The 7,500-nt window shown below is 41.4% G+C and overlaps 1 pseudogene; it reads right to left on the bottom strand.

Annotated features, from left to right (window-relative positions):
* LOC134443955 (testican-1-like) overlaps positions 1–3,672 on the bottom strand; it is a 149,096-nt pseudogene extending 145,424 nt beyond the window's left edge.
* Between the last annotated feature and the right edge of the window lie 3,828 nt (positions 3,673–7,500).

Genomic DNA, 7,500 nt, shown 5'->3' with positions numbered 1-7,500 from the left:
TTCTCCAACTGCAGGGGAGATTGAGAATGAGGAGAGTTCTCAAACATGTTTTTTTGTTTGTTTGTTCCTCTAAGGCTATTAGATGAAGTGAGGACATCTGTTGGTGTGGGCCTGTGCCTAATGACTTGGTTTCTGTCCAAACAGAATTGGTTATTGTGAGTCTCTTGTCAGAATATGGCTTCCATGGCTAAGCCACGGTAACAAGCTCATGAAAAAGAAGATGGGCTTGAAAAATGTCCAAGCATTTCATCGTGCCTAATTTGTCAAAATCTTAGTTTGAGGTCTACAGTGAGTCAGCTATTCAAAGACTGTACAGATGTACGCACACACACACAGTCATGGGCAGCTTAGGTACAACAGTCAGTGAGTCCAACAGTTCATTGTCCGTTGCAGAATCACTATGCATTAATTGAACTGAAAACGAAACCACAACTACCATCAAAACGCAAATGTACACATGGGTGGTTGACGTTTAAGGGCGTAACGCAAAAAAATTTTTTTTTTTCAAATTCCTGAAAAAAATGATGGATAAAAATTGGAAAAAAAATAGAAAAATGTGTCTTGCATCAACACATTGCATAGGCATGTCACACGGCAGGAAAATGGAGTCACACCATAGGGAATTCACTGCATTATGGCCATTTTAATCCTTTTGTATACATGACTGACATCTGAGCTCATTCTAAATTGATAATTATATTGTGTTTAATCTTAATATGTGTTTTCATTTATAAAAAAAAACTTTTTTTCCTCCTATAAGAGCAGTCACACCACAGGACACCATAAAATTAACCTACAGTAAGCATTCCGTGACAGAAAGATTGCAATATGAAGACATATTAAGAGGTTAAGAGTCACCTTAAACTTCCACAGCACTCTCCAATAACTGAGGTACTGACTGGTTAGGAGCCAGTCTTTAAGACCCTTGTAGTTGGCCTTGCAGCTGCCCATTCACAAACATTGACATACATGTCACCCCACAGGACGCAATTTGTGTTACGAAATTGAACTTGTACTTAATTTTACTGTCTTGAGTTTTTTCACATTCACATATCTTAATATAAAGTTAATATTTATGCAATCATGCCAAATGCTTCATACATAATTCAAAATGTTGTTGGTTAATTTATATATATATATTATATTCCAGGTTTCATTAATGTTACAGTCACACCGCAGGATATTTGACATATAAACCTTTACATAAATCTTAACAAAAATGTTTCTTCTCATCTAAGACTAATATGAAACATAATGTACCACATCTTCTTTCATTGACATATGTTTTTTAAAGGAAAAATGACAGTTTTGTAGGTTTTTAACCAATGTTACGAAAAAAACAAGGCGTCACGTCTCCCACCCACATACATATACACACACACATACACACACACTCACTTCACGCATGCACGGTCACTCGCACACACACAAACGCTCTTGGCTGAATGGAGCCATGACGATAAAGAGCCAGAATGGAGCCCACAGCAAAAGACCCAGAGCACCCAGGAACTCTCTCTCTCTCTCTCTCTCTCTCTCTCTCTCTCTCTCTCTCTCTCTCTCTCTCTCTAGTAAGGGCCCAGAGCAGACAGGAACGATAGCGCGAGCCTCTACAGTGAGAGGAATGTGCAGAGTGCAGAGGCAGCAAGAGCGAGAGGAGGAAAAAGAAACTGCATGCTCACCTCTCTGTTTTTGCATGCAGTGTATGCTGTGTGTGTGTGTGTGTGTGTGTGTGTGCGTGAGTTTGCCTGTGTGCAGGAGTGTGTGTGTGCATGTGTGTATGTGTATGTGTGTGTGCCTGAGAACATGCATGCATATTTATACGCATATTTGCGTTGAAGTTAACAGCCCAACTGGTAATTCACTGTGATAGGGAATCCATTACCAACTCTAAACATGTACACACACTAATATAGCCCATCAGTGCGTACACAATCCAATTTTAAAATGTAATTTCTTGAACTCATTTTGCCACTGGAATAAACTAAACATACCATACGAAATTGCATTTAATTTTGTTGTTCTTTTCCACTCAGCTCAGCACAACACAGAAGAAGCCGACGGTGTATCCATGAGAACACTGCTGATCACATCAAGAATGAAGATTACAGTACGTCAGGCTGTCTGCAGACTGTGTATTCATTGTGAATTTCCCTTTTGATATTGTATGTGTGACTGCAGTGAGGGGAGACAGAGTGTTTAGATTGTGAGAGTGCACCTCTGGGTGGCCCTGAGACACAATCTATAGACTCACTAATCCTGCATTCAATCTGCTCTCTTGACAATGCATTTCAAATCAGAGCCGTTCAGGCATCAGCAAAGACAGAGGCAGATGAGGAGGAGGAGGAAGAGGAGGAGGTGGGGGAGGAGGGGAGAGGCAAGAGAATCACCAAGTGGTGCTACTGAATGCTGATGAGGTGAAATGAAATAGTAAGGCTACAGGATGGTATGCAGACTACAGCAGGACGTCTAAGGTAAACTATACTGCAGAGGCTACTGTATGATAGGTAGGCTAGCAGAGGATTACAGTAATGTGCAGATGAGATGTTCTCTTCTCTCCTTATGTTTGGTCTGGAGAGAGCACTGGGTTAATAAGTGCAGCTCTCTCACACACACACACACCCACACACACATATTTTACGACTACAACATAAGCCGTGGATGTGCTTAGCGATCATAGAGGATGTTACGCTATCCTTCCTCATTCAGATACATAATCTTTTCATTCTCATATACCTGCAAAGGCTTTCTCATCTTCCCATCACAATGGGATACAGCAATACAAGGCTAGAACGATGCTGCATAATAGGAATACAAGGACTTCTTACCGTCCCATCCACACAGTGGGAAAAGTGATTATATCAGTGGGAGGCCATGTTTATGCTCACGGTAGAGAAATGCTATTGATCAAACCTCTGCAATAGCAAGACGGATGTTGTTGTGGTTGGTGTTGTCGTGTCTGGGCTGCTTTACTGCTGTACTTTTTGTAAATGTTGTTTTAAACTTGGCCAACTCCCTAAACTCCCCCTCCCAGAGAAACACAAGCACCCATGAGATTAGTTTGAGAAGCCGTTTGAGGAAAAGGAGAGAATGTGGAATTAAAAGGGGGGGAGAGAGAGAGAGAGAGAGAGAGAGAGAGAGAGAGAGAGAGAGAGAGAGAGAGAGAGAGAGAGAGAGAGAGAGAGAGAGAGAGAGAGAGAGAGAGAGCGCGTGAGAGAGAGATCTTCTGTAAATGTGTTAAAGCACCATTTGAATTTGAGACAGAGAAAGAAAGAAAGAAAGAACGTATACGTGCATCAAACTTGGCACTGTCAAGTGCAATGTGCCCAATTAAATTCCTCCATCAATTATCCAGTCAAGAGAGCTCTTAGGAGCTGATGCATTGGCAGATCGGCCAATCACAGAAAGTCTAATGAATCCCTCCATGCATTTCAATGGGCCACCACGCCTGGATCCCCTTTGACCAACCAAATTGAGAGTGAACCAATAGGCCACAACGAGACAACAAGGCACCAGACAGATCTCCTGTTAGCAGAGGAATGATAACAATAAAGAGCCCATAGCCTCATGAAAAAAGACCTGCTAGCTATCACTTCTGGTTCCATAAAAATATCCCTCTTCCAGTTGCTTCCTCTGACCTTTGCCCTCGTTGCACAGAAACTGTTTCTGTTTCATGGCGAGAGAAACAATTGTGAATGACATGCTATTATATCCCTCCATCTTGCCTTGAAGATTCCACCGCTTAAAGCATCTAAAAGCATCTACAACTTTCATTATGATATCATGGTCAAAACACGTGTATGCAAAAAAGAAACCTGATTATCACATATCAGGGAGTCCATTCTAATTCTGAGGATATCTTGGATGAAATAGCAGGCCATTATTTTAGGTTCTGTTTTACAGGAGGGAATAATTAGATATTGGGCTTAAATTAATTTGCATCTACTTGCCAGTGCCTATTAACAGCGCAAACGATATGGTCGAATGTAATTATAATTATCAAAGAGCATCTGCTACTTTCACACCTCTCTTTCTTTCTCTTTTTCTTTTTCATGCCACCTTGTTCTCTGTTTCTCTCTCTCTCTCACTGTCTTTTTGTCTGGCTATATGTCCTGTTTTCTATCTCTTCTTCCATCTCCTTCTACATCTTTCCCTTCTTCCACTGCTCTCTTTTCCATTTCCCTCTTTCTCTCTCTTTCTCTCTCTCTCTTCTCTCCTTTTACTCTATCCCTATATATATATATATACATACATATATATAAAATATACGGAGTATATATATATATATATATATATATATATATGAGTGATTCTACGATTCGACGACGCTTTTAAGTCCATGGATTTTATTTGCCAATTCCACTAACTATTAACTGCATCCAATGATGTTTTGGACATTAGCACACATTTATCTTTCATATTACACCGAAAGTGTAGACATGGCATTATTTCCCTCAGCAAGAATGAATATTTAATGCTGATTTTGGGCGTTTTCATGCCGTCCTGTTTTCCAAATGTCAGATTCAGTCTTCATATTAGCATGTAAAGAAACTTGTTTTGCCAAAGACGATTGCAAATGTTGATTCACAGTAATCATCACAATATGACAAAACTGTCAGAAAGACCCCTGTGCTTTCCATTATACCTGAAATTTGCCATTTTGTGTGTCCACGAAAACTGTTATAACCGTGTCACGGTCTGAACCCCCTCCATAAATCAGCAATGGTTTGGTCTTAGGCCATGCGAATAACATCACGTGATGTCATAACCTCTTTGGCAGGATGTGGGAAGACTTTTTGGCAAGTTTTGAGCTCCATCCTTCCATAATTGAATCCATTCTTTTTCATGTTCTCATAGCGGGAAAAATGCCTGTCAACTGTGTTATCAATATATTAATAAGAATAGAAATCACATGTAGAAAAACACAGATAAAGCATAAATACATGAATTGATTAAGGTGTTGTGGTGGAACTTCTGAGGTCCTCAGTTAGCACAACACCATAAAAATGGCTGAAATGTCAAGCCGTGTTACTGTCAATGGTGTTACGCATCAGCTATGACAGTTGAGGAGGAGTATGTTTTTGCCAATTTATCTCCATATTGACAGACAAATGAACAAAATAATTTGTGTTCTAGGGAGATGGGTTTGTCTGCTCTGTTTTTTCTCCTAAAAAAGTGCCGACTTGTTCCCCTGCACTGTTGACCGTAACACAGTTGAGTAACACGGTGGACTGTTTTGAAAGTGTTTTTGTGCTATTGATCCCTTATGTGTTGGAAAAATCCTATGAACAGACACAAGGGATTATCTCTGGAGAAGGAAGTCTTGTGTAAGGAGGGTGACTAAATTCAAATCAGAATCAATATATATCCCAATGGCCCCTTCATCTGAGTCCAGCCCACACCATCCTGTCTCAGTAGGTAGATCAATCGGCCTCTCCTTTATATTACCCACATGGGCCACACAGTGCTCTCGCCCACCATCTTCAGCCCATTAGTTTCCTATTGCCAAGTCAGCATTCAAATAACCACACACACACACGCACACACACACACACACACACACACACACACACACACACACACACACACACACACACACACACACACACACACACACACACACACACACACACACACACACACACACACACACACACACACACGAAAACAGACACGCCCAACCCTCTGCTACTTGACAATCTAGGTCTGCCACTCTGAGGTTTGCCCATATAATTAAGCAAGAGAGCATGAAGCACTTGGCCGAGACTTAAGGGCTTTGTATTTTTAATGGCTATCATCATTAATTTCTGACATAACTCACCCGCTGAGTCCCGCTGCTGCCAACAAATGCACACACACACTCTCACACACACGCGTGCGCGAACATGCACACACACACACAAACAAGTCTACATGGATTATGATCCCCGTGTTTGGTTCTGAGCGGTGATACTATCTCCCGGGATTATCAATGCTCTGCTCGAATTGTTACGCTTGTCATCATGGCTGTCTGCTCCTGTAATAGGAATCTAGGCCATGTAGAAACACTATCCTATGACGCTGCTATCCACAAGACTATATAAATACATGCATAAGCCATGAAGTCACACAGGGCTCATTAAGTATTGAAAGTGTTTATATTGTGTACAGTGTATATGCTCGTACTACCGATATCATATACGTGTACCCTAATCTAACTTTGCATGTAATCAACAGCATTCTTCAATATAAAGCCTACCAGCCTAATGGGTTAGCCCTTTGGACTACTTTGTATAAAAAGCCATGTATGTAGAATTACATGATAAATAGATATAGTTGATATATTGAGTTTCTCTCCACGTCTTGACTCCTGCATGGTGTTGTTTCCCAGGCGTGGCAGCTTATCGGCATTGGCACATTATCGAGGTGCTACGCTACGCACCGGCTTGATCAACATTATATCGAGGCGCTATGCTCTGGCTTGATCAACATTATATCGAGGCGCTACGCTCTGGCTTGTTCAACATTATAGGAAGCCGTGTTGCTCCTCAGGGCCTGGTCCACTTCTCTTGATTGCCTCTTCTTTCTTTTGCACCCTTGTGGTTATCGCTGCTGTTGCCTTTTCTACCATGAAGACTCGAGAGGCAAATGAACGTTATTAACATTTATTGAACAATAGACATGATACAAAAATGCATGAATCCGTTTGGCGAACAATTTACACTTGATACAAAATGCATGAATCTGTTTGGCGAAGGTTCCCGTCTTCGCGTTGAACTCCGGGGTAGGACGGCATATCCTCCAGCGGAGATGGAGGCGGGCGTAGCCTGCCCCCTAACAGACGGGAACCACTGGTGACGGTGGACGGAGGGGTGGTGGTGGCTTCAAAGTCGGCTTAACTGGAAAGCAGAGAACAGAATGAGTGACTGATTTTTAAACAAACGTGAATGCGATCCATTGGCTGAGAGGGAACGATGCATGAGTGATGCGTAACGGGGAATTCCCCAATCTCGCGTTGTGATTGGTTGACGATCCTGGGCAATGATGACGCATGTATGATCTGTCAAAAGGGAGATTGGATGGTTAGCCTAGTAAGTTTGACAGCCGAGAAATTCGAGTCTCCCTGGTAGAATTTACGCAAGCTCCCATTTCTTCTTCTGTGAGAGTGTTTGGGTTTTGATGGCTTCTCAGCTTCTCTCTGTGAGCAATCTGAGAATCAGAAAGGTGATTTCTTTCTTTTTCTCTGCTGTCTACCACGGCTTGTTCTTCAAATGTTGCATTATGGAGGAAGAATGAGAATGTCTTCGTGACAAATAGAATTTGTCAAACATTTGGTGTATACTTTGGGGGATGTGGAAAGCAAAAATAATGGTGTCATTTCAAAACCTTTGTTCGTTTTTCAATTGCTTCTTAATATCTCGCTCTCTCACTCTCATCATCAAAATAAAAAGCATTAAAATGACTAGAATCAACGCCACTCAGGTGGAAACGTAAAATGCTGTGGGAAGAAAATGTACTTTGTAT

This window comes from Engraulis encrasicolus, unplaced genomic scaffold (genome assembly GCF_034702125.1).
Source record: "Engraulis encrasicolus isolate BLACKSEA-1 unplaced genomic scaffold, IST_EnEncr_1.0 scaffold_40_np1212, whole genome shotgun sequence".
In the NCBI taxonomy this organism is placed as follows: domain Eukaryota; kingdom Metazoa; phylum Chordata; class Actinopteri; order Clupeiformes; family Engraulidae; genus Engraulis; species Engraulis encrasicolus.
The sequence above is the reverse complement of the archived record's forward strand: the minus strand, read 5'-3'. Positions and strand labels throughout refer to the sequence as shown.